Below are 6,173 nucleotides of genomic sequence, written 5' to 3'. Positions count from 1 at the left end.
CATTAGGTCTGTTTCTCCCTCCTTCCTAAGCATGCTATGATCAACAAGTAGTCGGGTTTCTCAAGCCCGGTGTTATTCCTGGGAAAGGAGAACAAGATACAACACAACACGGTAATTTGCAATGCGGACTCTCCCCGGTAATCACCCGCTGTCCAGAAAGGACACTGCTGAACTGACTGACAGCATAGCAGTCAACTCCCTCAGAAAGACAAATCCTCATACTCTTCCTAATGACTCTGGTACGATGTATGCAGAGACTGAACTGATGGAAACAGGCGAAAGTCACGAGGAGAGTGAATCGTCGGTGAAATCTAAGGACTAGATACGAAATATTTTGGTTTCTTTACTATTGAGGAATACATTCAGTGCAGATGGCTGGGTTTGCAAGCGGCGAGAGCCTCAGGCAAAGGGGGCCGTGAAGCGCCAACCCTTTGCGTAACAAAGGGCCGGGGGACCCGTGGCGCCGGCCAGGGGACCGGACCCTCAGAGACACGGCGGGAGCTGACGATTCCCTCACTTGACGCGCTAAGACTCTCAAGGGATGAAAGTCCAGGGTTTCCTTTGTTCGTGGTTCCTCCTCGGTGGCACCAGTTCGAGCTGTTATTTTGTTATTTAGTCATCGCACCGAGATTAAATTATTTTAAGGATGGGGACTTCTGAGACTCTGCGATAGGAAACCTGGGGACGAGCCGGTAAGGAGGTAAGGAAACCTGGTGTGTTAAGTGTGGGGTGTGTCACTGTGAAAGGGTTTCCGTCCCAGCTCGGGTGGTGCATGTATGACTGCCAGGGCGCCTCCTGGATGGTCGGACAGGACAGTTTCCTTAACATTGACCTTACCCTGTGGAGACCTTTTGATAAAGATGATGATAATGATCAGGTGGTGGCGGTGATGAGACTTGTCATTTCTGCAAGTATAAAAGCCTCGGTCATTGCTGAGATTGAAATACTGACAACCTACCAATTCTCTCACTCACTACAACATTATTCTTCCCAGGAAGTTTGCCACACAATTGCCACTTAAGTGAAACAGAAACAAAGCCAGCTTTCAACAGTGAAATGAAAGCATACATTACATGACTAGGTATTAAACTTGTGAGAGGTCAGCAACTATTAAATACTGTCAATTAACAAAATGAGATCAAAGTGCTTTTCAACTTTACAAAGATAAACAATTTTGAAAAGATGGAGCAATGCTTATCTTGTTTGATTTTAGTCGTACTCCCATGTGGGTTTCATACATAAATCCCTGTATTTCTAAAAAGCATGGCAGAGCTTTCAAAGCATTCATACCACTGATCTCCATATTGTACTTAAAAGATACATACTAGTCACACCGATGCCACTGCTGTTGGCCTAATACCTGGTGTAGAAAGTATCCTTCAAAAAACACCCCAAGACTACAAAAAACAAAGAGCCAATTCAACCATGGGATGGGTAAAGATAGAAACCATAGTATCATTGGAGCATCATCACAGCATGATCGTCTGGCATAGCTGGGACTTCTGGCATTGCAGAATAGCACTCAAATACATGTGACTTAAGTGCTGTTACCTCCCCGCACGTCTCCTCTTGTTTCTGGCTTTTTTGTCTTTTCCATCCTGAAGTATCAAAGTTACCATGGAAACAAGCAGTGTCATTTATGTATATTTGTGAGCCTTACCCTTGGCACGTGAAGTCTCAGTTACTGGTGTGACCTGCATCTGGTGGAGTACAACCCTGTGGAAGGACAACCTGCCGTGGGCTATGGGCACTGGCAGAATGAGGCAGTGCTGAGCACCACCCTGGAGAGGGGCTCTAGGAGCGGGGTCAAATGATTCCCAGGGGAAGGAAACTTGTAATTCCTTCTGCTACCGCTGATGGCGGGGAGTCAGCAGCTTTCTCAGAGCTGGGGGATTTGATAAGAGATAGGACTCCAGGGACAAGTATTTTGGACACAGTGCAGTGACATTTTTTCTCCACACAGTGGGGACAAGCAGGAGTGTGACCTCCAGCACCACACACTTTTTTTTTTAGGCAAATATGTAATGGAAATAATTTTGGGTATCATGGTGAGGACATAGGGTCTATTTCATTTAAGCTTGCCTTAATTTGCTGACTTCTCCTGTCAAGAGGATCTATTTCAGTAACAAAATAACTACAGGATAAATCTGCAGAGACTTGTGTAATGTTGGAAATTTAAAACTTGAGTGGATGGTAGTAAGTGGCAGACCAAAGTGCTTTGACTCTTAAAGCTTTAGATAAATCTTGCACCTTTATGTTTATTCAGGTGGACTTGGATAAATTGCATCAGCTTCTCGACTCACAAAAAAGTCCAGTGATGAGAACTGAACAGCAGAATCCTGAACTGCTTCAGTTTAGATGCTACAAAATTAGGGGAAAAATTCCATCTACTTAGCCCAAAACTTTCAAAAATGATGAATTGGGTTTGTTCGCCCTAATTTTTGATTGGCCAGTCTAAGACAGTCTAAGACCTTATGAAAACATGAAGAATTGTTATTCAGAAAACACAGCTCACCCTCTGCAACCTGATAATTGTAAAAAATATCCCCAGCTGGACACCTCTGGGTATTCAGGCATTCTGGTAAGTAGTGTTATAGTAATGCAACCAAGCACAAGTATTTATTTACAGTATTAATTTTTTAAAATTAATTCTGGAACACTTCTGCCCTGTGTTAGTTAATGTGTATTTTTATAACCAGTAAAGGCACTTGTATGTAAATAACTTGTAGAGGAAACTGTGTTTTTTTTTCTCATGCATCCTTTTCTCTCTGTATTTTTGTTTCTTCTCCATTACTCAGAGGACAAGTAAGGATGAGAAGAATAAATCAGAATTATCATTCTAGCAAAATAACAGGCTGAAAACGCATTGTCTCTCAGTGATTTCCATAAAGAGACAGAATTTTGTGGTGCAAGAAATTGGAAAGGAACAATAACTTTTCCACTGTATGAGCCTAGGTATTTTTAGCTAGAATGAGAGGACAAATGGAGAATTCAAGAGAGAGCCCAAGGCAGGAGCATTTGTTCTGCAACTCACACGATAAAACTAAGGGAGAAAAACATTCTGCTAGTAAGAACAACAGAAGCTTCTACTACCAGAACACATCTCAGGTGATCCTCTGAGGTACAATGATCATTTTAAACTCCCTCCAAAATCATCCCTGCAGCTAGGTCAGTGGCTACATGGGACAACTGGTAATACAAAGCTGGGCAGTTGTTTCAGAGAACTCCTGTTCTAGTAGATAACAGAGAGTGGATGGCTTCCAACACTCATCAGTCAATTTTAGTGTCCCAAGCCAGACACTTGGAAAATTCTAATATGATTTAGCCCCAAAACATCATGGGGCTAAATCCAGCTCCACCAACATGTTCAGTCATGATACAGTCTCTCTGGAAAAGGGAATGCTGCTTCCTATTTGAGTTCAGGTCTGGATTTTTTTAAGTACTAATGAGACTAAAGAGTAAGTATCAGGAGTCTACACTTCTCTTTCCTTCATTTTTAATCAGCTGCTGTTTATATCCAGGTAAAGAGAGAATAACCTGCAAGTTTCTGCTGATATAGCCGATTCTTCACTTGCTCACAAAATCAAGTGCCTTCTGGACCAAGAATAGGGTTTTTTGGGTCATCACCCCCCCACGATCTCAGAGCTGCTCTTAATAATCCAGTTCATTATACATGCACTGCCTCAAACGTTTCTCTGTTTATTTTGAAAATATTAGATATGCATTCTAACTCTATGATAACTTTCCACACAAAAAGAACTGGAAACATCGCATACATGCCCCTAACTTTAGCAGAAGTGGCTATGTAACAGTGTTATTAGCAACCGCGCTGTAGACAGCATACTAGATAAGACATTGTCTACATCTGAACATCTGAAGGATTGTGGATCTCAGTCCAAAAGTGTATCAGTTTTGACTGCCAAAATCAGCTAAAAAGAGATGTGCTTTCCATGACTTTTTAAATAGTTGAGTATGATTCCACCCTTAAGTTTCCCTGTCCTACAGCTGTGCCAGACAAACATGGAAATGTGAAGTGCACAGGTACTGTCTGTACTTCCTTGGCTAGAGAGAAGCCTCCGGAATCACAGTTAATTTCACAGTTAATTTCACAGTTAATCCTGAAAACACCTCAGAATTTTTCACTCTTGTCCCTCTGGCCTTGTAACTTACCTTTGCCAGTGCCTGGCAGCACAGGATGCTTAAGGAAGAGTACAAGATTGTTTCCACAGCTGAGAATTTGTTCATTAGTATCACCCAGATGCATGGCCTGAGATGATGTGAAAACAGCTGAACTCAGCCTGACCAGAAGGTGCAGCTCTTGACACACACCAGTACTGACATACAGACACAAGTGCACTGGTGGGGAAGCACAGACACAGCACTTGTCAGCCTTAAGGTCTGTTACCTTTATATACAAATAATCTACAACCATTTTGCATCTTCAGTTTTAGTATCTAGGGTATCTGCTCACAAGGAACTGTAGAGTTTAGCAACGCAGTCTGTAAAGTATGTTCTTTCTTCTAGTATGCCATGTTCTTTGTGCAGGAGGGACAATGTGCAACTTCCAAATTCATCCTTTTACTTATGAAGAGTATGGCATGTGTATCAGGCACTGGTGGACTGCTGCCAGGAACTAAGAACATGCTGACATTTTGCATTTTTATGAGAAGAAATCAATTAGTCAAAATCAGTTTTCAAACCCTACATACCTTGAAACTGCAAATAAACTTCTCATCACAGGAAGTCTGTATTTACATGAGAGAGGGGAATTAAAAAATTAAACATGCCTAAGTTTAACATGAAGATGACACCAGATGTCCACCTCACCAGGAGCTTAGGAGACAAGATTATTCTCTCTCCCCAAAACATCTGCTTGAACATGATTTTTAGCTATGAACATGATCTTTCTGGCATGACTGTCACAGTTTTCAAGCTGGAAGGGGGAACTGCTCATCTGTCCTTTACTCCAAGAGCATGAGGTATTGTGAACACTTCTGCGGAAATGATTGGATGGCCTACACGAAGCCACAGAGGCATAGGAGAGATTACTCCAAAATTTCAGGTAGATGGTGCCTGATGAGGCATAACAATTACAACACAGATTATTCTCTTTAATAAGGTCACCACAGCTTTTTTCTCAAAGAGGTGAAAACAAGCTTTATTTTAACATACAAATCAGAGTGTACAAGACATACCCTTATGATAGGCAGAGTGGGTCTCCACACACCATGTGCAGTCACTTGCATTACCGTAATCCTGAGATATGGACAAAAGCCCTAAAAGTCTTTTTAATTACTCTTGCTATAGTCACCTCCATTTGGGAATTAAAAACATTATACAGTTCAGAGTCAGGGAAATGAATTACTTATAAGCAGAATACCCAAGATAATGATCTAATTCCCTGCTGTCATCCAGGTACACCAGCAAGAGCACTACACTGTGTGTTAAGTTCGTAAAAAAACCCAAATTTTCTTTGCTTCCTTTCAATATGAAGTTATATGTGACACAGAAATATTTTTAAAAGCTTATAAAAGAAGTAGAACTACAGACATTTAAAGTAATTTCCCTAACATTAAAGGCTACTTGAACACCCTCATTTTGCTGCAAGACTGTTTTTCATTAAATGACATCAAAAAAAGAAGTCTCTTTTTTAAAAAAAAGTTAAAGGTAAGGAAAAGTTACAGACATGTTTGGAGTTTTTCTTTAGTTTTGCAACATATAAAAATAAGTTACACTATATATTATGGCTTTTATTTATTTATCTACTCATTAGTAGCAGAGTGTCATTGTGGGTTTAAACACTAGATGTAAATAATTAATCTGCCTGTTCTTCAGACTTTCCTTGAGTTTTGAATTTGTGAGAAGAAACAAGCAATATAAGAGGGATAATTAAGAAGCCTCCAGAAAAACTTAAATAGCAAGAAGCACCTGTATAAGAAGTCTTTCAGAGAAATTTTAAACTCAATTTGATTTCTAAAGTAGTTTAAAATTTAAGTTTTAATTTCATCCTCTTGGAAAAAAAAAAGCCAAGCCAAATATGCCATGCACTTCAATAGTCAGGACTTCCTACTGAGCTCCATTTCAGAAATGTTTCATACATACCAGTATGATACTATCATGCTACTGAAGTAATGATTTCTCTTTAATGGTTGTTAATAATACAAGATAATAGA

This window comes from Chamaea fasciata, unplaced genomic scaffold (assembly GCF_029207755.1).
Source record: "Chamaea fasciata isolate MVZ Bird 193981 ecotype frontalis unplaced genomic scaffold, bChaFas1.0.hap1 SCAF_5, whole genome shotgun sequence".
Classification (NCBI taxonomy): domain Eukaryota; kingdom Metazoa; phylum Chordata; class Aves; order Passeriformes; family Sylviidae; genus Chamaea; species Chamaea fasciata.
Note: the sequence above shows the minus strand (reverse complement) of the source record.